Source organism: Cicer arietinum, chromosome 1, assembly GCF_000331145.2.
Source record: "Cicer arietinum cultivar CDC Frontier isolate Library 1 chromosome 1, Cicar.CDCFrontier_v2.0, whole genome shotgun sequence".
NCBI lineage: Eukaryota > Viridiplantae > Streptophyta > Magnoliopsida > Fabales > Fabaceae > Cicer > Cicer arietinum.
The window spans coordinates 22,949,679-22,976,456 of record NC_021160.2 but is presented as its reverse complement, the minus strand read 5'-3'; positions in this window follow the sequence as shown (position 1 = coordinate 22,976,456).

Sequence of the window (26,778 nt, the reverse complement as noted above, 5' to 3'; positions counted from 1 at the left end):
GCGCGTTAAAGCTAACGTTGAGGTAAGGGCTTCTTCCAAACTTTTAGTTTGCATTAGGGACTTATCTGTGGTTGTGTGGGAAGGAATTTGTTAGGGTTAAATGTATCGATTTGGGGAAAAAAAAAACTAGTGCGTTATGGGTAAAACCTTAGAGTTAGGTTTTGTTTATAATGATGAATGTTTTGTGGTGAATGAATTTGAAGTCATTGTGTATGACTATGAGTAAATGAAGTCTGATGCATTTGGGTGTCATGTTGTGTTGAATTGTGTTCGTTGTATTTGGCGTGTCCATACTTGATGTTTGTTAATTAGTGTGTTTGTTGTGAATTATGGTTTGAATGTGAGAGTATGTTTGAGTTTGTTTCCGTGGAATTTGAAAACCATTAGAGTTAAACGAGTATTAAAAATGGGGAATCTTTTAATACCTCGGTTTACTTAATGTGCATTTGAGGAAAAGGTTTAAGTTAACTGGGCGTTGAGAATGGGGAATCTCTTAATGTCCCGGTTACTTAACGATCGTTTTTGAAAATCGTTCCGGTAAATGAGTGTTAAGAATGGGGAATCTCTTAATGACTCGTTTACTGAATATCTTGTGTGAAAATCGTTTAAGTCAAAAGTATATTAAGAATGGGGAATCTCTTAATATGACTGTTTGCTTAACGTTTTGTTTTGAAAATCATTAAGATAAATCAGTATTAAGAATGGGGAATCTCTTAATATGACTGTTTGCTTAACGTTTTGTTTTGAAAATCATTAAGATAAATCAGTATTAAGAATGGGGAATCTCTTAATATGACTGTTTGCTTAACGTTTTATTTTGAAAATCATTAAGTTAAATCGGTATTAAGAACGGGGAATCTCTTAATGACTTATTTAATTAATGTTGTTTGAAAGTCGTTTAAGTAAATGGGTATTAAAAATGGGGAATCTTTTAATATCTGCATTTGCTTAACGATTGTTGTGAATGGAGTCTGTGTATGCTCATGCATTTCATTTGGTAAATTGTGTCGACCCGTGATAGGTGACACCTTGGTAAACTGTACGGACCCGTGATAGGTTGTACGTTTGCGATTTACATTTTAGTAAATCGTGTTGACCCGTGATAGGTGACACCATGGTAACTGTACTGACCCGTGATAGGTGGTACATTTACGATTCCCGCTTTTTCTTTTAGTAAATCGTGTTGACCCGTGATAGGTGACACCATGGTAACTGTACTGACCCGTGATAGGTGGTACGTTTATGATTTACGCATTTTAGTAAATCGTGCTGACCCGTGATAGGTGGCACCTCGGTAATTGGTACTTTGGCCTGCGATAGGCGGTACAATTATGATTTACGGCCCTTCGAGGAGGGTTTTGGTTTGGAATTCCGAGTCCATGCATTTTGGCATATACGCATTGCATTAGGGTGCTTGGCACGCGAGTCGTGGTTGATTTGAGTTTTATGATTAAGTGATTTGAATTTGAGTCGTTGTGGTAATTGCGTTGAAAATGCTAAGTGTTATGTGTTGATTATTGTGTGTAAGTATGATGGTTATCGAGATCCCAATTGCCGTGGTAATCGTGTAGGAATTGCTAAGTGTTAGGTTGTGAACTTGATTAGGAATGACTTAGGTTAATTCATGAATTTTTGGAAAACTGATCAGGGAAATCGATTTCCAAATCGATTGGATGGAATGTTGTTTGAAAGTCGTTTCGGTAAATGAGTATTAAGAATGGGGAATCTCTTAATATGACTGTTTGCTTAACGTTTTGTTTTGAAAATCATTAAGTTAAATCGGTATTGAGAACGGGGAATCTCTTAATGACTTATTTAATTAATGTTGTTTGAAAGTCGTTTCGGTAAATGAGTATTAAGAATGGGGAATCTCTTAATATGACTGTTTGCTTAACGTTTTGTTTTGAAAATCATTAAGTTAAATCGGTATTAAGAACGGGGAATCTCTTAATGACTTATTTAATTAATGTTGTTTGAAAGTCGTTTCGGTAAATGAGTATTAAGAATGGGGAATCTCTTAATATGACTGTTTGCTTAACGTTTTGTTTTGAAAATCATTAAGTTAAATCGGTATTAAGAACGGGGAATCTCTTAATGACTTATTTAATTAATGTTGTTTGAAAGTCGTTTCGGTAAATGAGTATTAAGAATGGGGAATCTCTTAATATGACTGTTTGCTTAACGTTTTGTTTTGAAAATCATTAAGTTAAATCGGTATTGAGAACGGGGAATCTCTTAATGACTTATTTAATTAATGTTGTTTGAAAGTCGTTTCGGTAAATGAGTATTAAGAATGGGGAATCTCTTAATATGACTGTTTGCTTAACGTTTTGTTTTGAAAATCATTAAGTTAAATCGGTATTGAGAACGGGGAATCTCTTAATGACTTATTTAATTAATGTTGTTTGAAAGTCGTTTCGGTAAATGAGTATTAAGAATGGGGAATCTCTTAATATGACTGTTTGCTTAACGTTTTGTTTTGAAAATCATTAAGTTAAATCGGTATTGAGAACGGGGAATCTCTTAATGACTTATTTAATTAATGTTGTTTGAAAGTCGTTTCGGTAAATGAGTATTAAGAATGGGGAATCTCTTAATATGACTGTTTGCTTAACGTTTTGTTTTGAAAATCATTAAGTTAAATCGGTATTAAGAACGGGGAATCTCTTAATGACTTATTTAATTAATGTTGTTTGAAAGTCGTTTCGGTAAATGAGTATTAAGAATGGGGAATCTCTTAATATGACTGTTTGCTTAACGTTTTGTTTTGAAAATCATTAAGTTAAATCGGTATTAAGAACGGGGAATCTCTTAATGACTTATTTAATTAATGTTGTTTGAAAGTCGTTTCGGTAAATGAGTATTAAGAATGGGGAATCTCTTAATATGACTGTTTGCTTAACGTTTTGTTTTGAAAATCATTAAGTTAAATCGGTATTGAGAACGGGGAATCTCTTAATGACTTATTTAATTAATGTTGTTTGAAAGTCGTTTCGGTAAATGAGTATTAAGAATGGGGAATCTCTTAATATGACTGTTTGCTTAACGTTTTGTTTTGAAAATCATTAAGTTAAATCGGTATTGAGAACGGGGAATCTCTTAATGACTTATTTAATTAATGTTGTTTGAAAGTCGTTTCGGTAAATGAGTATTAAGAATGGGGAATCTCTTAATATGACTGTTTGCTTAACGTTTTGTTTTGAAAATCATTAAGTTAAATCGGTATTGAGAACGGGGAATCTCTTAATGACTTATTTAATTAATGTTGTTTGAAAGTCGTTTCGGTAAATGAGTATTAAGAATGGGGAATCTCTTAATATGACTGTTTGCTTAACGTTTTGTTTTGAAAATCATTAAGTTAAATCGGTATTAAGAACGGGGAATCTCTTAATGACTTATTTAATTAATGTTGTTTGAAAGTCGTTTCGGTAAATGAGTATTAAGAATGGGGAATCTCTTAATATGACTGTTTGCTTAACGTTTTGTTTTGAAAATCATTAAGTTAAATCGGTATTAAGAACGGGGAATCTCTTAATGACTTATTTAATTAATGTTGTTTGAAAGTCGTTTCGGTAAATGAGTATTAAGAATGGGGAATCTCTTAATATGACTGTTTGCTTAACGTTTTGTTTTGAAAATCATTAAGTTAAATCGGTATTGAGAACGGGGAATCTCTTAATGACTTATTTAATTAATGTTGTTTGAAAGTCGTTTCGGTAAATGAGTATTAAGAATGGGGAATCTCTTAATATGACTGTTTGCTTAACGTTTTGTTTTGAAAATCATTAAGTTAAATCGGTATTGAGAACGGGGAATCTCTTAATGACTTATTTAATTAATGTTGTTTGAAAGTCGTTTCGGTAAATGAGTATTAAGAATGGGGAATCTCTTAATATGACTGTTTGCTTAACGTTTTGTTTTGAAAATCATTAAGTTAAATCGGTATTGAGAACGGGGAATCTCTTAATGACTTATTTAATTAATGTTGTTTGAAAGTCGTTTCGGTAAATGAGTATTAAGAATGGGGAATCTCTTAATATGACTGTTTGCTTAACGTTTTGTTTTGAAAATCATTAAGTTAAATCGGTATTAAGAACGGGGAATCTCTTAATGACTTATTTAATTAATGTTGTTTGAAAGTCGTTTCGGTAAATGAGTATTAAGAATGGGGAATCTCTTAATATGACTGTTTGCTTAACGTTTTGTTTTGAAAATCATTAAGTTAAATCGGTATTAAGAACGGGGAATCTCTTAATGACTTATTTAATTAATGTTGTTTGAAAGTCGTTTCGGTAAATGAGTATTAAGAATGGGGAATCTCTTAATATGACTGTTTGCTTAACGTTTTGTTTTGAAAATCATTAAGTTAAATCGGTATTGAGAACGGGGAATCTCTTAATGACTTATTTAATTAATGTTGTTTGAAAGTCGTTTCGGTAAATGAGTATTAAGAATGGGGAATCTCTTAATATGACTGTTTGCTTAACGTTTTGTTTTGAAAATCATTAAGTTAAATCGGTATTGAGAACGGGGAATCTCTTAATGACTTATTTAATTAATGTTGTTTGAAAGTCGTTTCGGTAAATGAGTATTAAGAATGGGGAATCTCTTAATATGACTGTTTGCTTAACGTTTTGTTTTGAAAATCATTAAGTTAAATCGGTATTGAGAACGGGGAATCTCTTAATGACTTATTTAATTAATGTTGTTTGAAAGTCGTTTCGGTAAATGAGTATTAAGAATGGGGAATCTCTTAATATGACTGTTTGCTTAACGTTTTGTTTTGAAAATCATTAAGTTAAATCGGTATTAAGAACGGGGAATCTCTTAATGACTTATTTAATTAATGTTGTTTGAAAGTCGTTTCGGTAAATGAGTATTAAGAATGGGGAATCTCTTAATATGACTGTTTGCTTAACGTTTTGTTTTGAAAATCATTAAGTTAAATCGGTATTAAGAACGGGGAATCTCTTAATGACTTATTTAATTAATGTTGTTTGAAAGTCGTTTCGGTAAATGAGTATTAAGAATGGGGAATCTCTTAATATGACTGTTTGCTTAACGTTTTGTTTTGAAAATCATTAAGTTAAATCGGTATTGAGAACGGGGAATCTCTTAATGACTTATTTAATTAATGTTGTTTGAAAGTCGTTTCGGTAAATGAGTATTAAGAATGGGGAATCTCTTAATATGACTGTTTGCTTAACGTTTTGTTTTGAAAATCATTAAGTTAAATCGGTATTGAGAACGGGGAATCTCTTAATGACTTATTTAATTAATGTTGTTTGAAAGTCGTTTCGGTAAATGAGTATTAAGAATGGGGAATCTCTTAATATGACTGTTTGCTTAACGTTTTGTTTTGAAAATCATTAAGTTAAATCGGTATTGAGAACGGGGAATCTCTTAATGACTTATTTAATTAATGTTGTTTGAAAGTCGTTTCGGTAAATGAGTATTAAGAATGGGGAATCTCTTAATATGACTGTTTGCTTAACGTTTTGTTTTGAAAATCATTAAGTTAAATCGGTATTAAGAACGGGGAATCTCTTAATGACTTATTTAATTAATGTTGTTTGAAAGTCGTTTCGGTAAATGAGTATTAAGAATGGGGAATCTCTTAATATGACTGTTTGCTTAACGTTTTGTTTTGAAAATCATTAAGTTAAATCGGTATTAAGAACGGGGAATCTCTTAATGACTTATTTAATTAATGTTGTTTGAAAGTCGTTTCGGTAAATGAGTATTAAGAATGGGGAATCTCTTAATATGACTGTTTGCTTAACGTTTTGTTTTGAAAATCATTAAGTTAAATCGGTATTGAGAACGGGGAATCTCTTAATGACTTATTTAATTAATGTTGTTTGAAAGTCGTTTCGGTAAATGAGTATTAAGAATGGGGAATCTCTTAATATGACTGTTTGCTTAACGTTTTGTTTTGAAAATCATTAAGTTAAATCGGTATTGAGAACGGGGAATCTCTTAATGACTTATTTAATTAATGTTGTTTGAAAGTCGTTTCGGTAAATGAGTATTAAGAATGGGGAATCTCTTAATATGACTGTTTGCTTAACGTTTTGTTTTGAAAATCATTAAGTTAAATCGGTATTGAGAACGGGGAATCTCTTAATGACTTATTTAATTAATGTTGTTTGAAAGTCGTTTCGGTAAATGAGTATTAAGAATGGGGAATCTCTTAATATGACTGTTTGCTTAACGTTTTGTTTTGAAAATCATTAAGTTAAATCGGTATTAAGAACGGGGAATCTCTTAATGACTTATTTAATTAATGTTGTTTGAAAGTCGTTTCGGTAAATGAGTATTAAGAATGGGGAATCTCTTAATATGACTGTTTGCTTAACGTTTTGTTTTGAAAATCATTAAGTTAAATCGGTATTAAGAACGGGGAATCTCTTAATGACTTATTTAATTAATGTTGTTTGAAAGTCGTTTCGGTAAATGAGTATTAAGAATGGGGAATCTCTTAATGACTCGTTTACTGAATGTTTTGCGAGAAAATCGTTTAAGTCAAAAGTATATTAAGAATGGGGAATCTCTTAATATGACTGTTTGCTTAACGTTTTGTTTTGAAAATCATTAAGTTAAATCGGTATTAAGAACGGGGAATCTCTTAATGACTTATTTAATTAATGTTGTTTGAAAGTCGTTTCGGTAAATGAGTATTAAGAATGGGGAATCTCTTAATATGACTGTTTGCTTAACGTTTTGTTTTGAAAATCATTAAGTTAAATCGGTATTAAGAACGGGGAATCTCTTAATGACTTATTTAATTAATGTTGTTTGAAAGTCGTTTCGGTAAATGAGTATTAAGAATGGGGAATCTCTTAATATGACTGTTTGCTTAACGTTTTGTTTTGAAAATCATTAAGTTAAATCGGTATTAAGAACGGGGAATCTCTTAATGACTTATTTAATTAATGTTGTTTGAAAGTCGTTTAAGTTAAATGGGTATTAAAAATGGGGAATCTTTTAATATCTGCATTTGCTTAACGATTGTTGTGAATGGAGTCTGTGTATGCTCATGCATTTCATTTGGTAAATTGTGTCGACCCGTGATAGGTGACACCTTGGTAAACTGTACTGACCCGTGATAGGTTGTACGTTTACGATTTACTATTTAGTAATTCGTGTTGACCCGTGATAGGTGACACCTTGGTAAACTGTACTGACCCGTGATAGGTGGTACATTTACGATTTACATTTTTGGTGGATTGTGCTGACCCGTGATAGGTGGCACCTTGGTAAATTGTACGGACCCGTGATAGGTTGTACGTTTGCGATTTATATTTTAGTAAATCGTGTTGACCCGTGATAGGTGACACCATGGTAACTGTACTGACCCGTGATAGGTGGTACATTTACGATTTCCGCTTTTTCTTTTAGTAAATCGTGTTGACCCGTGATAGGTGACACCATGGTAACTGTACTGACCCGTGATAGGTGGTATGTTTACGATTTACGTTTTTGGTAAATTGTGTTGACCCGTGATAGGTGACACCATGGTAACTGTACTGACCCGTGATAGGTGGTACATTTACGATTTACGTTTTTGGTGAATTGTGCTGACCCGTGATAGGTGGCACCTAGGTAAACAGTACTGGTCTGTGATAGGCGGTACGTTTACGATTCCCGCTTTTTCTTTTAGTAAATCGTGTTGACCCGTGATAGGTGACACCTCGGTAAACTGTACTGACCCGTGATAGGTGGTACATTTACGATTTACGTTTTTGGTGAATTGTGCTGACCCGTGATAGGTGGCACCTCGGTAAACGATACGGGCCCGTGATAGGCAGTACGTTTATGGTTTACGCTTTTTAGTAAATCGTGCAGACCCGTGATAGGTGGCACCTTGGTAATTGGTACTTTGGCCTGCGATAGGCGGTACAATTATGATTTACGGCCCTTCGAGGAGGGTTTTGGTTTGGAATTCCGAGTCCATGCATTTTGGCATATACGCATTGCATTAGGGTGCTTGGCACGCGAGTCGTGGTTGATTTGAGTTTTATGATTAAGTGATTTGAATTTGAGTCGTTGTGGTAATTGCGTTGAAAATGCTAAGTGTTATGTGTTGATTGTTGTGTGTAAGTATGATGGTTATCGAGATCCCAATTGCCGTGGTAATTGCGTTGAAAATGCTAAGTGTTATGTGTTGATTGTTGTGTGTAAGTATGATGGTTATCGAGATCCCAATTGCCGTGGTAATTGCGTTGAAAATGCTAAGTGTTATGTGTTGATTGTTGTGTGTAAGTATGATGGTTATCGAGATCCCAATTGCCGTGGTAATCGTGTAGGAATTGCTAAGTGTTAGGTTGTGAACTTGATTAGGAATGACTTGAGTTAATGCATGAAATTTTGGAAAAACGATCAGGGAAATCGATTTCCCAATCGATTGGATGAGTTGCAGGAAGTTCACCATTTTGACCTAATCGATTTGCCAATCGATTGTATAAATATATCTTTCAAAATCTTTTAAGAAATCGATTTGGAAATCGATTGGCAGAGAGGCAGGAACTCAGCAAAACTGCCGAAATCGATTTGGAAATCGATTTGGCAACACAGGGACTCATCAGAACTGACAAAATCGACTTAGAAATCGATTTGGTCATGCAAAAACTCAGCAGAACTGACCAAATCGATTTGGCAATCGATTGGCTCAGCAAAAGTCCTCATTTTGAGTTAGATAATCGATTGCTCAATTGATTTATCAATGCTTTGGTCAGTTATGTATTACTTGATGGTTGGAGAACTTCATTTTGAGTTCATTGTTAATTGGCAAGCATTATATGAACTTTTAGCATATGGAAAATCCTGTTAAGGTGCATGCTTAGTTGAAAAGTTGTTTTGAGCATTTAAAAACTTAATTGCTATGTGTTAACTGTTATTTTCTGGTTGGGTGGAAATCTGGGCTTTGCCCTCAGATGAGAGTCAGGACGGTCTTACCGGTTCGTACCCTACGGACGGGAATGGAGATGGGAACGTTTGACTGCAGTCACGTTAGGAGGATCTCACGGGGCGCGTGGAGATACTCAGGGTGTATAGCTTTTTGGTAGGATGATCAGATTAGGATGATGTATAGGGACTAGGTGTCCTTCTGTTTGGATTGGAGTATGTTTAGTTTGGGAAAACTGTATTTATACTATCATTGTCAGTTCGACTTCTTATGTGAATGGGTTCCATGTACCATTTATGGTTATGTAAATGTTTTGGATTTATAATTGGAGAAACCTTTCCGCTGCTTGTAAATTATAATGACTCAATTATTTATCCAAAGGCATTTCTTTATCTATTTCTCTGTTTTAGTTAATTACTTTTGAAAAAAAAAATATACCCTCGCTTTGAAAAATGGGGTGTTACATTGAACATCATAAGAATTGGTATAAGAGTCTTGGTTTGACTTGATGGGGGAGCGGGCAGTTGATTCTAGTGTATTGAATTCTTGTATCGAATGTTTTTTTGATGGTGTAGTCATTAGACATGTTCCATTTATTGTAATGGGAATGCAAGTATAAAATGTAGAAGAGTCACACATGATAGGGATATTGTTTTGTTCTAGTGTGATTCATTAATCTCACATTGCCTATGCAAGAACTAAATGTTGGTTCTATAAGAGAGGTATGTCCAATGTCTTAAAAGTTTTGGATGAAGATGTAATGTCAAAGTCTCTTCTGGTCTTTGATCATTCGATCCATTGTTGCTCTCATACCACATAACTTCTTAACAAATATCACTCTTATTTTCTAATAAGGAATATAAGACTTTGGCGCAACCATAAACCATGTTAAGAATTCAAATTCCCTAAACCGAACCAAAGTTATGATACCATTCTTCGGTCATGAGTGGTCCACGGATCATCCCTTTAGGCTATAAACTACAAAAGTTGGTTGTACATCATCAAAAAAGGGGAGAATATAAATATGCAAGAATAATTATGTTTTTGATGAAGACAAAGACCAAGTAAAGTGATCAAGTTGCAAGTTCAAAGTGAACCAAAAAACCTTATAGCGTTTCAGCAAGTGTACTGAATCGTTGCAAGTAATAATTAAAACGGTAGTACCGAGTGTCGAACTCAAGGATTGCGTTTAACTATCGAATTATATATAATTACTGAAATTCAACAAAAAGTTTCCGAATTGATTGAAATAATATTTGAAATTAACAATAGTAATAAAATTGATCCTTTATAATGAGAAAAATGTCAGGGATGAATTTCACTTCGAAACCAACCTTGGTGTCTAATTTGATCTTAATTACTGAATTCCTTTATTGAATTATTACCAAATTCTCTATATTATTCTTGCCCTAATGTCTTAGTGACAGAACATTTAATTCCAAAGTAACCCCTAATTCCTTAGTAGAGATTAGAGAAGAATTACAAGAAGATAGAGATTAGAGAAGAATTACAAGAAGGATTCATGAATGATTCTTGATAAAACTGCTCCAATGATGTTAGAAACGGTCGTCTTTGATTTTCTATGTTAGGGCACAAGTCTCCTAACTTCCCAAGAGTAAAAAAGATCCCTAAAATAGTGAAAAATTGTGTTTTTATGAAGGTTGATGCGGGTCGCGCGCCCCAGGCGCATGAAATGCGCTCCAGGCGCGCCTGGACAGTGCTGAACGGTTGGAAATGCGCCTCAAGCACGACTGACGCATTTCAGGCGCACATTATTTGCTGTCTGACGTATACTACATTTTACTCCTCTTTCGAGTCTGAATTTGGTTACGGTGTCTTCATGAAGGTTGTAGCTATGGATCGTAGCTTTCATTTGCAATTAGATTGACTCCAATTGGAAATCTACAACTCCAGATATGTCTGTTGATTTCTCACCAAAATCGAGCACTTCACTAAAACAAAGTAACAACGCAAAACTCCGAAAAATCTCTACTTAATCAAGGGAATAATAACATAAATATTTCATTAAATCAAAGAACTAAAATCAATAAAATATATCAAATAACTCCTTAAAATAACTAATGATTAAAGATAAAGAAAACTACAAATCAATGAAAAATATGCATATGATGAAAAGTCATCACAATCCCAAATTTAATCTATTCCTTGTCCCCAAGCAACAATTTATTTCAGATTTTGTGCAGTTAAAAGCAAAATTAAACTCAATTTCTCAAATCAAATCAATCTCAATTTTCAAAGTTCCAGCTAATACTAAATATTCATCATGCCCCATGGTTGTTTACAAAAAACGACACAATTTGTACACTTTAGAATTCATTCATCAAGTTTAACTCTTTCTTCACACAATCTCACCAAAATTTATCTCAAGTGCTTAGAAAGGGTTACGAATTTATCACTCAAATCCGAGAACATGCATCACGCTAACATAGGCTTGAAAAAATTCTAGTTAGCAATCACAATGCAGTAAACACATACATTTTTGGAGGACTTTCGGGTTGTAATGGGGCTTATGTAAATGTAGGACATATTGGGATAGTAGGCTTTACTACTTGGAGTTAGACATATATTTCCAAATTATTCTACCATTTTTTTATTTTTCTTCACCTTTTCATTTTGGAGATTCTCAAACATTGACAAAAGAACCAAGAAGATATTATTTACCAAAGTACAAAACTGATTTTTTTTTCTTCCTTTTTTTTTTCTTTTTCTTTTTCTTCTTTTTTTTCTTCTTTTTTTCTTTTTGTGAGAATCATCACCCCAAACTTAAAAAGTTGGTATCCTATGAGCAACCTCAAACTTAGAACTTTATCAAGACAATAATTTTTTTTACTAAACTCCAAGTAAGATGATTTAATTAAAGTCAGGTATTTGGCTTTTAATGTGGCTAGTAATCGAAATAAAAGAGCAATGCTCAAAGGGGATAACAAAGGGTAAAATGTTCATAGGGTAGTTAGTAAGGCTCAAACGACCAAACAAAATTGCCTCAATGTATGCATAAATTACAAGTGATGCAAGTCACAATTAGTGCAAGTTCTAGAGGGATAACACATGTCTGGGTAATCGCACAACAAAGGATTTAAGTGTTTAGGTTTAAAAGCTCACAACTAAGATAATAAGAAAGAGTATGAACTATTTAAATGATGTCAAAATGTCACTACAAAATTTATTTAGTTTGTTTTTTTATTTTTATTTTTTTAAAAAATGCGAGTGAGACTTCGACAACCAAGGTGTAATCAACATTGCATTAATTAGTGAAACTTATCGAATTGAGCAATGATATGAGCAAAGAAATAGTGTTTAAATTTCAAAATCCCAAACATAAAACTTAAGATCAAATGCAAGTTGTTAATAATTATTCATCATAGTGCACGTTTACACACAATTAGAAAGAGACAAATTCAAATAACGAAAATAAGATTGCAAAAAATAAAAGTTACCTCTACCTGTGGGTTCCCTCCCACGAAGAGCTTCTTTAAAGTCATTATCTTGACGCCTCAACTATTGTCAAGGTGGCATATATGATAGAAAGAACACATCATCCTTCTTCTTCTTTTTGTTTGGTAGAAATTCAATGAACTTGAGAAATAAAAGATGTTGCTTCCCCTTCTTTTTTCTTTTCCCCGTTCGTCTTTTCCTCTTGCTTATCTTCTTCTACCACAACAATGAAATTATCTTCAATCTTCAACTTCTCCTCCATCATCTCAAACTTAACCACTTGCATAAATAACCTCTCATATTGACTTTCAAATCTTTCAATTGAAACCATGTTATTCTTCATGAATTCAACCAAAACGTTCGTAATGTGAAAGTCTTTGTCATCTGATTCTTTGGATAGAATTTTAGTAGGTAGAATTTGTTCCCAATAGATCTTTTTAAAATAACACTTGTCGTTTTCTGTAACTTTGAGAAAAAAATCTTCATATTCTATTAGTTCATCAAGGTCATCTGAACAATGTCCATTCTTATGTGCTTCTCCGCAAAAGTCACACCTAAGAGGTTGCATCGGAGGGATCTGAGGGTGATATCTTAAAAATGTATAACTCAAGATTTGCCCCTCAATCACGCGACATATACCAGATATAAGACAAGTATCACACTCTTCATATAATTGTAGTAGAATATCATCAATATAGTCTTCCATGCTTACAACAAATAGTTATCTCAAACAAAGAAGACACAAACCACTAGATATGACATTAGCAAGCTCAACAAATAAAAATAGAAAATAAAAGAATTTTTTTTTTCCAAAAATAAAAAAGTAAAATCGAAAATTTTATTCCAGAACAAAAAATTTCAATTAAGTAAAAAAATTAAATTCAATAGTGATATGGCAATCCCTGGCAACGGTAGTACCGAGTGTCGAACTCAATGATGGTGTTTTACTATCGAATTATATTTAATTACTGAAATTGAACAAAAGATTTCCGAACTGATTGAAATAATATTTGAAATTAACAACAGTAATAAAATTGACCCTTTATAATGAGAAAAATGGTAGGGATGCGTTTCACTTCGAATCCAACCTTGGTGTCTAATTTGATCTTAGTTACTGAATTCCTTTATTGAATTATTACCGAATTATCTTTATTATTCTTGCCCTAATATCTTAGTGACATAACCTTTAATTTTAAAGTAACCCTAATTCCTTAGAAGATTTAAGATTAGAAGTAAGCATAACCGTATAGAAATTCTCTTGTAAATTATTGCTTTGCAACTAACTTAATTGGTTTCATGACTTGCATCTATGTCTAGACTACAAATTCGTGAATTTCTCATCTCAAGCATTCGTAAAGTCCACTTAATCAAGGAAATAATAACATAAATATTTTATTAAATCAAAGAACTAAAATAAATAAAATATATCAAATAACTCCTTAAATTAACTAATGGTTAAAGATAAATTAAACTAAAATCAATGAAAAATATGCATATGATGAAGAGTCATCAATAAGACTTTTACGAAACCATAAACCATGTTAAAAATTCAAATTCCCTAAACCGAACCAAAGTTCTTATACCATTCTTCGGTCATGAGTGGTCCACGGATCATCCCTTTAGGCTATAAACTACAAAATTTGGTTGTACATCATCAAAAAGGGGGAGAATATGAATATGCAAGAATAATTATGTTTTTGATGAAGACAAAGTCCAAGTAAAGTGATCAAGTTGCAAGTTCAAAGTGAAGTCAACAATCAAGTCAACTATTTTCAATATGCTAGAAGACTTATAGTTTAAGGTACATGATGCAATCTAATATTGTTATATTTTAAATGCAAATGAGATCCTTCTACGTTAACATATGCATCAAAAGACTTTTCAAAGTGCCAAACAACATGAACAAAGTTTGAAAATCAAGTTTTTGAAAAAAGTCAAGGTTGTATTCGACTACATACTACGCACAAAATTACATTTTATAGCGCGTCTTTTACAGCGCTTATTAAATACAAGCGCTGTTATAGAATTTTTTAAAAATAACGGAGGATACAACAACGCTTTTTTGACAAGCGCATATGTGTAGCCGAATACATATGAAGTTAGTAGCAAAAACTGCACATCTGTATTCAACTACAACATATTGTAGCCGAATACAAACCCAAGTCAGTAGCAAAAACTGTACATCGGTATTCGACTACAACATCATATAGCCGAATACAAAACCAAGTCAGTGGCTAATTTCAGTCATTTGTATTTGACTACACGGATCTATATTCGAATACAAGTTCAAATTGTTTGAAAAATTTAAATGTTTTAGAAATGTATTCGACTACACTTAGATTGTAGGTGAATACAACTGCGAAGCATTGCAATTTTTAAGTTCTGATTCAATCTGGATCATTGCATATGTTCATCAATCTTCTGGGAACGATTGTCATTGATCTAAAGTGATGTCTTAGGAGTATAAAAGCAACATTTGCACATTCGTCACTTTCCGAATCTGAGGATGAACTGACTTCACTGTAACATGTTGCTTTGATGACATCACACCATCCTCAAATGTTGCTAATAATGAATTACTTGTTTGGTCCATCAAGAACTAAAAGTCTTGGTGGAAATTCATATGGTCTAGTAATTGTTTATGATTTTTCAAGGTTCACTTTAACCTTATTCTTGGAAAATAAAGATGAAAATTTTAAAGCATTTAAATATAATGCCAAACTAGTGCAAAATGAACAAGCAACCAAAATTTTATCAATAAGAAGTGATCATGGAGGAGAGTTTCAAAATACTTCTTTTGAAGAGTATTGTGAAGAATATGGAATCTTCTATAACTTTTCTGCACCAAGAAAACATCAACAAAATGGAGTTGTTGAGAGAAAGAAGAAATTGTTGATAGAACTTGCAAGGACCATGCTAAGCGACTCAAGTTTACCAAACTACTTTAGGGTAGACGCTATAAGTACAGCTTGTCATGTATCCAACCGGGTAATGATTCGACCAATCCTAAATAAGACTCCAAATGAACTCTATAAAGATGGATGTCAAGAGTGCTTTCCTAAATGGATAAATCAATTAGGAGGTCTATGTCAAATAGCAATCCGACTTTAAAGACTTCAAGAATCCTTCAAATGTCTTCAAATTAAATAAAATCCTTTATGGTTTGAAACAAGAATCAAGAGCTTGGTATGATAGGCTAAGTAACTTTCTATGTGAAAAAGGATTTGAAAAGGGTAAGGTTGATACAACTTTGTTCATTAAAAGGATTAATGATCATGCTTTACTTGTTCAAATCTACGTTGACGATATCATATTTGGATCAACCAATAATAAATCATGTGAAGAATTCTCATTAATGATGCATGGAGAATTTGAAATGTCCATGATGGGTAAGTTAAATTCTTTCCTTGGACTTCAAATCAAGCAACTCAAGAATAGCATTTCCATCAATCAAGCAACATACTGTAAGGAACTATTAAAGAGATCTAAGATGGATAACAATAAATAAAGTCCAACTTTTATGGGCTCTAGAACTTATGTAGATAAAGATGAAACTAGTAAATCAATAGATATATCAAAATATCGAGGTATGATTGGTTCCCTTTTATATATGATGATCATTCGACCATATATTATGTTCATTGTCTGATTGGTTCTCTAAGGAATCACATCTTGTAGCAGTGAAGCAAATAATGAAATATTTGAAAGGAACAACCAATGTTGGCCTATGGTATCCAAAAGGTAGTATATGCAATCTTGTTGGTTATTATGATTCTAACTATGCAGGATGTAAAACAGATCGGAAAAGCACAAGCAACACTTGTCATATCTTAGGTAATGCATTAGTGTCATGGTCCTATAAATAGCAACATTTGGAAGCATTCATTAGTTATAATGGCTCAATCTATACTGACTTAGTTAGGGTTTTTTACTGCAACCTTAAGAAAGAAGGATTTAAGTTGGTATCTCAAGTAAAAGGCAAATATATTGAGTTAGATACTCAAACAATTGGAGAAATTCTGCAGTTACCATCTGAAGGTTAGAAACTTAGGTCTGGAAATTTGTTTGAATGTGAAAATGTGACAAAATATGATGCTTATGTATCATTGTGCTGTTATGAAAAAAAACACCATTAAAAGAAAACAAGCATATGTAGGTTCTGAATTTGCTAGGCAATGGTACAGTGTTGGAAATTTGACCCTTGAAAACAGGCAACTGCATTATTTCCTCAATTACCTTCTGGTTCAGAAGGCAGGAAATTATTCTCAATACTGAATTTTAGCTTCATAATATGTACTTTATGATAGAAGGAACTGATCTTATTTGGTCATATTATGTCCGATCTGTTTTGTTTGCTTCCAAGAATGCCATTGGTTTGCCATATGAAAAAGAGATCACCAGGATTTTTGATCATTTTCAAGTGGACTTTTCAGGTGAAGTAACGTATAAACCTTCAAAATAAAACGTGATGGACTTGAATGTGCTGCCTAGTATGAAGATTGTGTGGAGCGAGCAACTTCAGGCTTATGTCCACAAAAGTGATCTTGGACAATCACCTTTCAAAGAAGAAGCAAAAGAAACGACATTGGATGATGATCACATTTCAAATTGCATGGTAATGCACAAGCTTAACTCCCTTCAAACTTTCATCACTGAACAATTTCCAACTATGGATATATCCATTGACAACAGATTCCAAAAAATTGAGACAACCTTTGCCCAGGACCATGAATTTTTGTGGAATGAACTAAATGGTATGTCCCTCAAGATTGACCAAATTCAAAACCCAAAGGATGACAACATGTAGTTTGTTGTTGTAGTTTATGTTATTTTGTTTAAATGGTTAATCTTGTTTTGTCTATAACTTTACGATAGTGGTTTCTCATCATTATGTATGACTTAGACATCTTATTCTTAAATTATGGTTTTTCTCATGTTATTTTGTATCTTGTGCGATGTTTTTAGTCCCTCTATATATACTTGGGATACTTTTGGTATGTGTGAATATTTGTCTGTTATTCTTCTTCTGTTTTGATCATGTCAAAAAGGGGAGAAAATTGGTATGTATGCTATTGTTGTTACAATATTCAAAGGGGGATTAAGCATGCATTAAGGGGGTAGAAATCAAACTCTTTGAAATTTCAACAGCAACAAGATTTTGTTATCGTCAAAAAGTTGGAGAATGTAAATATGCAAGAATACCTATGATTTTTATAAAGACAAAGACCAAGTAAAGTGATCAAGTTGCAAGTTTGAAGTGAAGTCAACATTCAAGTTAACTATTGTCAATATGCTAGAAGACTTATAGTTTAAGGTACATGATGCAATCTAATATTGTTATATTTCAAATGCACATGAGAACCTTCTACTTTAACATATGCATCATAAGAATTTCCAAAGTGTCAAACTGCATGAACAATGTTTGAAAATCGAGTTTTTGAAAAAAGTCAAGGTTGTATTCGACTACATAAATGTGTAGCCGAATTCATATGAAGTCATTAGCAAAAACTGGACATATGTATTCGACTACAACATGTTGTAGCCGAATACAAATCTCAATCAGTAGCAAAAATTGCACATTTGTATTTGACTATTGCATGATGTAGCCGAATACAAAACCAAGTCAGTGGCAAATTTGAGTCATCTGTATTCGATACATGGATCTGTATTCGAATACAAGCCCAAACTTTTTGAAAAAAATGAACTTTATAGAAGTGTATTCGACTAAACTTAGGTTGTAGCTGAATACAACTGCGAAGCAATGCAATTTTTGAGTTCTGATTCAAACTGGATCATTGCATATGTTCATCAATCTTCTGGGAACGATTTCCATTGATCTGAAGTGATGTCTTAGGAGTAAAAATACCTCCTACTCTCAAGTTTAAAGAAAGAAAAAAAAAGAATCTTAAAACAACTTTGAACAACCCTCTGAAATATTTTGTGAATTATTCAAAGTCATACTTTCATATTTCAAGTACATGTTTTACATTGTCATATTATAAAGAAAGGTTATATGTTGTACATGAAACTATATTAGATTTTTATCATTGCACAAGAAAGCATCAACTGTTATACCCTATTGATTACAACCAAAATCATTATTGTAAACTAACTAAGTTATTGTGTTGTTTGAAGAAAGTGGTGCATTTTCTTCAAGTAGTGTAAACTAAGATAGTGGTGTGCTATCTTAAGCAGATTGTTAGAAGTTTGTAAATAAAGTCTTAGAGTTAGACTTGTACTTATTCTAACAATATTTGAAAATCTCTTATAGTGTGCAAGAGCACTAGACGTACCCTTGGTTGTAAAGGGAACCAGGATAAATTCTATGTGTTCTTTATTTTTGTGCCATTAACATTTTACTACACTCTAATCATAGTCAGAAAAATAATCCACTAAGTCTCTAAAAACTAGAAAATTTCTTAATACCTAATTCACCCCCTACTAGGTGCGCCTCTGTACTAACAAAATCTTCACCCCAAAACCTTAAGGTATTTGGTATATGGACCTTCTCACATATATAGAGTTCAATATCAACTTTTTATCTAATGTGAGACTCTTAATCACATTTGATACACAACCAACAATCTTTATGTTTATAATGTTTGTTTCTTGTAGAGTCGAATAGATTTCTTGAATTTCCGAGAATACTTAAAATTGCAAAAATTATCCTTTATTGTGAGAAGCAAAATTATCCTAAAAATATAAAAATAATTTTGCCATATTTAAGTGTTCTTTTAATAGTTCTTCCATTTTGGTCAAAACTTTATATGTTTGTACTTCAAGTGTAGGACCACAACTCGCAGCAGAATATTCAAAGCTCGTTAAATAAACTTTTTCTTGTGAAACTTGAATTCAAATACTCCCAAAACAAAGCCCAAGCCATTAACAATAGCAATAAAAGGAGATAAAATTACAGAGAAAACATGTCAAATTTAATCGGAAAAACCCCTCAAAGCAATTATAAAAACTATCAGTCGTCAAGACCAAAGAGATAACTTAACAATATAAAATAATGAGTATAACAAGAGTCATATCCACAAAAGTGGTCATACAAAATTAACTCACAAAAAAAGGCAAAACTACAAATGAAAAATCTTATAATATCAAACTCACAAGAAGGAATAGCATACAAAAATTCAATCCAATTTCTTATTCTCTCTCACAATTGTAGCTCTATTACCACTTCCTCACTATCTCGAGCGATATCTTTTCATTCACGTTGCTACTATCATAGCACATGCTTGTTGCAACTTAAATAAGGGATCAAATCCCTGCAATTACAGACACACAGTCAAGCCCAATCATGTAAAACACACACTTATTTGTATTTATTTCTTTTCTTTTAATTAGTATTGCCTCCCACTTGAGAAAGGACCTACCTAACAATTCTTTCCTTCAATACTCAAGTGGGAGAAATCGTTATCATTCCGAAAACCATATTGCAAGTCTCAACCTTTTTATTTAATGGTGGCAAATTCGACAAATAAGCACCATCATCATTTATATCTTCAACCAACATATGCGCTTCAACATCATTCACAATAGCATACTCTTCAGTAGTGTACCTCTTGGAAGGTTTCCTTTCTATGGTGGATTTTCTTTGTGCATCATGCACAACATTTGATTGGATTAATTCGTCCCAATGATTTATATCATAAGTTGGATCATGACCATTAACTTCACTTAGATGATAAAAATACCTCAAGTATTTATGTTTCTTGTCGAGGCCCACATGAGACATTTGCTCTAGCCATGTCTTTCAACAACTGGTCTTCTATGAACTCAACATCACAACTTCTGACTAGTTTCTTCATAATATAATCATAAAACTTGTATCCAACTCCATTTAGACCATAGCCAATGAGCTCACACTATTTACCTTTAACATTTGCTTTAAGGGTATGCACAAATACTTTACATCAAAAAATATGCAAATGATCATAAGAAACATTCTTACCTGACCAAATCATTTCTTGTACTTCATATTGCAAGGATCCACATAGTGAAGGATTTAGGACATGCACAAATGTGCTCAATGTTTCATCCCAAAACGATTGTTAAAGCTCTCATTGCGACAACGAATATCTAACTCTTTCAACCAATATTGTATCTATCATCACAACAACGCCATTCAATAGAAGGGACTTATGATGTTTGTTGTATAAACTAGATGTGCATCTGCACACAGTAAAAAAATAAGTAGTATAAATAAAGATAATTCCCACGAGCACTGATTATGTGATTGATTTCAGCACTTTTCTAACACATTCAACTTTTTTGATATAAAAGTAAAAATTTTAAGTAAAATTGAATCTAAAAGTGCAAGTTTATATAAGCACACAAAACATTGGAAATCTGATTATGGAAATAGGTTAAGGATATAACTCAACATTAACTTTAGTTTATGGTATTAAATTGCTAGAGCAATTGCAACAGTTATGAACAGAGTGACCTCAAAGGCTTTCCAACTCAATCATCATGATTTTCACATGCATTAATGTTATTCTTGTTTCATGTTCACGTCCTACCATGTTATAGTTTATATTTTCTCTTTTGTTGTATGGATTTAAATAATATTTCTAGTTGTTTAATTTTAACCACTTATCCAAACATCTTTACTTAAGTCATATTACACAAGCAATTCCAGCATTTACCTTTTCAAAGTTCAAATGCTCACAGTAAATCCAAATTCATTAGGTTCATATTTAAAGATAACATAAAAAATTTGCATATATAAAAGCTAAGCACACCATAACATATAAACCATAAACATCAATTGATACTTCATTAATCCTTAGCTAAAATGAGTTTAGCACATAACGACCTTAAAGTCAAATATGAAATGAAATGAAATATCAAAACAACCATTACAATTTACAATTTTACTGAAATGTAGATTCAAGGAAGGAACACAAGCTTAGACAACAATTAAGTAGCTTATGATTTATCTTGGATGCAAGTTCTTTTCCTCCAACACAAATCTTTCATAAGAGTAACTCTAATGATGGATGAGAGAGTAAATGAGGAATGGTGACTAGGGTTGTGATTTATAGGTTAGGAATTGTTTGCCTTTTTTAGTGAATATGTCGTGCTTTTATAGGACAACTGTAGGATTTTTCTCTTTCTTCATTTTTGTATCATTCTTATCATTCATGTACCAAGGAATATCTTATCATTTTTAGGACAACTCACATCACCTCTAAGACCCATAAACTGAACTCTATTGTTGTTGTAGGACTTAACCTGCTCTAGTGCTGGAGAAGTTTTCATAGCAATTCTACTATGGAAAATTTCTTCAGTTTTTCCTACAAATTCAGAACACCAAGCATCATTCTTCTAACAAGTTTATTGAAATTAAACTTATCACAAAGAGGGAATTAATATAATAATCCTAAAGATAAATTCATAATTATAAAAGCTCAAAGAGAAACAAAGATTAGTTAAATTATGACCAATAACTCTTATTTCTAAGTTCTTAGCTTTGAGCTAGCACATCAAGTACGAAGGACCGTGATGACTCTCCATCATATGCATATTTTTCATTATTTTTAGTCTTATTTATCTTCAACCATTAGTTAATTTAAGGAGTTATTTGATATATATTGTTGATTCTAGTTCTTGGATTTAATAAAATGCTTATGTTCTTATTTCCTTGATTAAGTATAAACTTTTCGTAGTTTTGCGTTGTTTCTTTGTTTTAGTACAGTGCTGAATTTAGGTGAGAAATCAACATGATCTATATGGAGTATTTCACCCATATCTAGAGTTTTAGAGGTTCTATTGGAGTCATACCAAGTGCAAATGAAAGCTACGATCCATAGTTACAACTTTCATGAAGATAACAAAACAAAATTTAGAATCAAAAGAGGCGCAAAATGCAATAAACACCAGACAAAAGATGATGTGCGCTTGAAGCACAAAGCTTGCGCTCGAGGCGCATTTCCACAATATTTTCACATCTTGATTCTGTCCAAGCGCACTGCTGATTGTATAAAAGCACATTTTCTCACTCTCTATGGATCTTTTTGGCTATTGGGAAGTTTGGAGACTTATGCCCTAGTAATGAAACTCAGAGACGACTGTTTCTAATACCATTGGAGCAATTTTATCAAGAATCATTCATGAATCTTTCTTATAATTCTTCTCTAATCTCTATCTTTTCTATCTCTGTCATGAGTAACTAAACCCTATTTGTTATGGATGAACGAAACAAGATGAAATCCTTATTTTTCTAATTTGATTTCTAGCTATATGAATGAGTTTATTGAATTATGTTTTTCATCTCTTTACTTAATGCTTTTTATAGCTTGATCAACTTTAAAATGTTTTACGATTCATATTTTTAAACGAAATTGGACTTTACGAATGATTGAGATGAGAAATTCATTATATCATAGTCTAGGGATAGATGTAGGTCATAAAACCAATTAAATTACTTGCAAATGCAGCAGTTTAATAAGAGAATCCATGTACTTTAAGGTTTAATTCTAATCTTAAATACACTAAGCAATTAGGAGTTACTTTAGAATTAAAGATTTTGTCACTAAGACATTAGGGCAAGAATAATAAAGAGAGTTCAGTAATAATTCAATAAAGGAATTTAGTAACAAGAATCAAATTAGAAACCAAAGTTGAATTCGCAATGAAATTTATCCCTAACATTTTTCTTTAAAAAAAAAGTTTAATTCAATTACTATTGCTACTTTTAAATATTATTTTAATCAATTCAGAAACGTTTTGTGCAATTTTAGTAATTAAACATAATTCGATACTAAAACGCAATCCTTGAGTTCGACACTCGGGACTACCATTTTAATTATTACTTGCAATGATTCAGTACAGTTGTTGAAACACCATCGGACCCAATTGATAAGAATGCACCAAATCAAGAACTTTTGGTCTTCTAGGTGAATGACTCTTAAAAGAAACTTTGTTCTTCTTTTCAACAAAACAATGATCACATTTTTTTCAAGTATCGATTTCTCATGTCAGACAAACATCTCATTACGCTAGCTAAGCCATGTTTTTCTCACTCATATGACACAACCTCTTATGTCATAACTCAACTTTTTCAACATCATGAACATCTTTAATTACTTTTGCTTGTGCCACGTAAAGTGATGAATATTTCGCACCTCTAACAATAATTACAGAACCCTTAGCGAGTTTCCAAGTGTCCATGAGATCTAACTATCATAACCTACATCACTTAACTTTGAGAGTTAATTTGGTACCATTAGACAACTTCACATCACCAAATTCACCTTTAGTGTAAGAGAGGAAAATATCTCTACTAAAATGGGCATGTACTAAAGTACCATCTCGAGAATCCAGATGAATGTACTACTAACAATATTACGTATAGCATGCTCTTCAATGGAAAACAAGTCAGCATCAAATGTCGCATTAGTACTGTCTCACCGTAATCTGATCTATTGGTAAAGGACAACCTATTATATAAAAAAAAAGAAAAAATAAAAATAAAAAAATATTACACCGTAATAGGCTTGACATAATATCTATGTCTTAACTTTGATGAAATATATGCCTTAAAAGGCTTGATGCTTTGTGGACTAGTATTGGTCGACCTAATGGACTAACAATATTACGTATAGCATGCTCTTCAATGGAAAACAAGTCAGCATCAAATGTCGCATTAGTACTGTCTCACCGTAATCTGATCTATTGGTAAAGGACAACCTATTATATAAAAAAAAATAAAAATAAAAAATAAAAAAATATTACACCGTAATAGGCTTGACATAATATCTATGTCTTAACATTGATGAAATATATGCCTTAAAAGGCTTGATGCTTTGTGGACTAGTATTGGTCGACCTAATGGAGAACAAATGTCTACACCTTTATAGGCTTGATGCTTTGTGGATTGTGGAATGTTATTGAGGAGGATATAAGTCACCAACACATAAGTGAGGCCATTCAAAGCTTAGGAGATCCTACGACAAAGGACCGCACTGTAAGACCCATAATTTTAAAGTACCGTTTATGTATTTTTGGGGTATTTTGGATTTTGGCTCGGAGGCTTTTTAAGCCAAAGTTAATAATATTTTGGAGTTTTATAATCAAAAAGATATTTCGATGCCAATTAGAATTTCTCGTCGATAAATAAATTGAATTTAACTGCGGAAAATCCTTTACGGAGAATTTAAGGCGTTTCGGGTGAAACGGTAATTTAATAAATATCTAGATTTTGAGATATTTGTTAAGTTATATTTATTATATTTATATATTTTTGTTTGGAGGGAAAAAGAAAGGAAAACTAGAAGGAAGGAAAAGGAAAAGAAAATAGTATATAAAGGAAGGAAGGAAAAAGGAAGAAAGGAAAAACAAAGGAAAGAAAAAGAAAGGAAGGAAATTTCCAAATTTCCATCTCCTTCCTCTGAACCTCACGTGAGCAAAACCCAAAATTCCATCCTTCTCCATTTTTCGTTTTCGTTGCTTCCTTTTCTTCAAAGCTAGTGACCCAAGGTTGGGTGAGAGTTAGATCAAGGTTTTCGCAACTCCACTCTTCCTCTTTGATTCGAAAACGAAGAAAAACGGTTTTGAGATCCAAACACAAACCCCTCCGTTTCTTCTAGATCCAAACCTCATTTCTCGAAGAGATAGAAGGGAAAGTTGCTCACCACCACGCTACGGTGCTAGTGAACTAATTTGGAAGCGGCGTTGCGAGCGGAGATTTTACCGGAATTACTCGCGGTACCGGAAACGCACGTTAAAGCTAACGTTGAGGTAAGGGCTCCTTCCAAACTTTTAGTTTGCATTAGGGACTTATCTGTGGTTGTGTGGGAAGGAATTTGTTAGGGTTAAATGTATCGATTTGGGGAAAAACGAAACTAGTGCGTTATGGGTAAAACCTTAGAGTTAGGTTTTGTTTATAGTGATGAATGTTTCGTGGTAAATGAAATTTGATGTATCTGGGTGTTATGTTGCGTGATTTGTGTTCGTTGTATTTGGTGTGTTCGTACTTGATGTTTGTTAATTGGTGTGGTTGTTGTGAATTATGGTTTGAATGTGAAAGTATGTTTGAATTTGTTTCTGTGGAATTTGAAAACCATTAGAGTTAAACGAGTATTAAAAATGGGGAATCTTTTAATACCTCGGTTTACTTAATGTGTATTTGAGGAAAATGTTTAAGTTAACTGGGCGTTGAGAATGGGGAATCTCTTAATGTCTCGGTTACTTAACTATCGTTTTTGAAAATCGTTTCGGTAAATGAGTATTAAGAATGGGGAATCTCTTAATATGACTGTTTGCTTAACGTTTTGTTTTGAAAATCATTAAGTTAAATCGGTATTAAGAACGGGGAATCTCTTAATGACTTATTTAATTAATGTTGTTTGAAAGTCGTTTAAGTTAAATGGGTATTAAAAATGGGGAATCTTTTAATATCTGCATTTGCTTAACGATTGTTGTGAATGGAGTCTGTGTATGCTCATGCATTTCATTTGGTAAATTGTGTCGACCCGTGATAGGTGACACCTTGGTAAACTGTACGGACCCGTGATAGGTTGTACGTTTGCGATTTACATTTTAGTAAATCGTGTTGACCCGTGATAGGTGACACCATGGTAACTGTACTGACCCGTGATAGGTGGTACATTTACGATTTACATTTTTGGTGAATTGTGCTGACCCGTGATAGGTGGCACCTAGGTAAACAGTACTGGTCTGTGATAGGCGGTACGTTTACGATTCCCGCTTTTTCTTTTAGTAAATCGTGTTGACCCGTGATAGGTGACACCATGGTAACTGTACTGACCCGTGATAGGTGGTACATTTACGATTTACATTTTTGGTGAATTGTGCTGACCCGTGATAGGTGGCACCTAGGTAAACAGTACTGGTCTGTGATAGGCGGTACGTTTACGATTCCCGCTTTTTCTTTTAGTAAATCGTGTTGACCCGTGATAGGTGACACCTCGGTAAACTGTACTGACCCGTGATAGGTGGTACGTTTACGAGTTACTATTTAGAAAATCGAGTTGACCCGTGATAGGTGACACCATGGTAACTGTACTGACCCGTGATAGGTGGTACGTTTATGATTTACGCATTTTAGTAAATCGTGCTGACCCGTGATAGGTGGCACCTCGGTAATTGGTACTTTGGCCTGCGATAGGCGGTACAATTATGATTTACGGCCCTTCGAGGAGGGTTTTGGTTTGGAATTCCGAGTCCATGCATTTTGGCATATACGCATTGCATTAGGGTGCCTGGCACGCGAGTCATGTTTGATTTGAGTTTATGATTGAGTGATTCGAATTTTGATTTATCGTGATAACTGAGATGAAGGTGTTAAGTGCTATGTGTTGTGTATTGTGTGTGAGTATGATGGTTATCGAACCTTCGTGTGTCGTAGTAATCGCGTAGGAATTGCTAAGTGTTAAGTTGTG